This window comes from Cygnus olor, chromosome 15 (assembly GCF_009769625.2).
Source record: "Cygnus olor isolate bCygOlo1 chromosome 15, bCygOlo1.pri.v2, whole genome shotgun sequence".
NCBI classification, from domain to species: domain Eukaryota; kingdom Metazoa; phylum Chordata; class Aves; order Anseriformes; family Anatidae; genus Cygnus; species Cygnus olor.
In genome coordinates this window covers 9,710,856-9,711,760 of record NC_049183.1, presented here as the reverse complement: position 1 = coordinate 9,711,760, position 905 = coordinate 9,710,856, and positions in this window count along the sequence as shown.

Here is a 905-nt window from a genome sequence, read left to right as displayed (position 1 = left end):
CTGGTTGAAATTTTTTTTGGTTATTGATGCTACCTTTTTTAATTTTAGTATGTCAACTTTTTTACACATTTTGGTAAAAGAGATGATTGCCAAGGCTTTCTATTAAGCTAAGTATCAAATTCATTAAGCCAATACACTTACATTTTACACCCTTTCTTTTCAGAGCTGTATTTCAGGATCATAAAATGGCTTCAGTTAAAAAAAAAAACAAAAGCAAACAAAAAAACCCATAGCATCTAACGGCTTTTGTAAAGGTTTTAAAGCTAAGGGAAAACACAATTTTAAGTGGTGAGCATGTCCTTGGATCCCAGATAGCATGCATCACCCAGAGGGGTCAGCAGAGAGGAGAATCTCCTGAAGCCTGACGCTGGCTCTGCTGGTGCACGGCCTGTGCAGTAGCATGGGTCTGAGGTCATAGATGAGTAACAAACCACGGCTGTCTAAAACTGCGTAAAAACAAACCCGCAAGCTGCAGACAGCATCTCTTTCACCTAGTAAGAGGAGAACTTGGTCCATGCTGCTTTTGGAAGCTCTTTCTGGGAGACGTGTTAAGCTGTGGAAAACAAAGCTAGCTCTAGGTGAGTGTTCCTTGGCAAGAGGGAAGCCAAGTTTATTGTAGGCGAATATGCCCGAAGCTTTGTCCCTGCTACTATCATCTTCCAAGCTACCCTGGCACAAGCACTATTTGGCAGCAAAATCTTTGGCAAAACAGGCTGTAGCACTTGTGCTGGTATAATTGAATTTATAGTGAGACTTCTGCTGGTGCTGTTATTTAATTAAAAAAAAGAAAAAAATAATCTCCAACAGAGGCTGCTTTGTTAGCAAAAGTTCCAGATGGAGACCTGATTTGACAGTAAATGACTGTATTAAGTTTGAGACTACTCATTCATTCAGCTATTAAATGC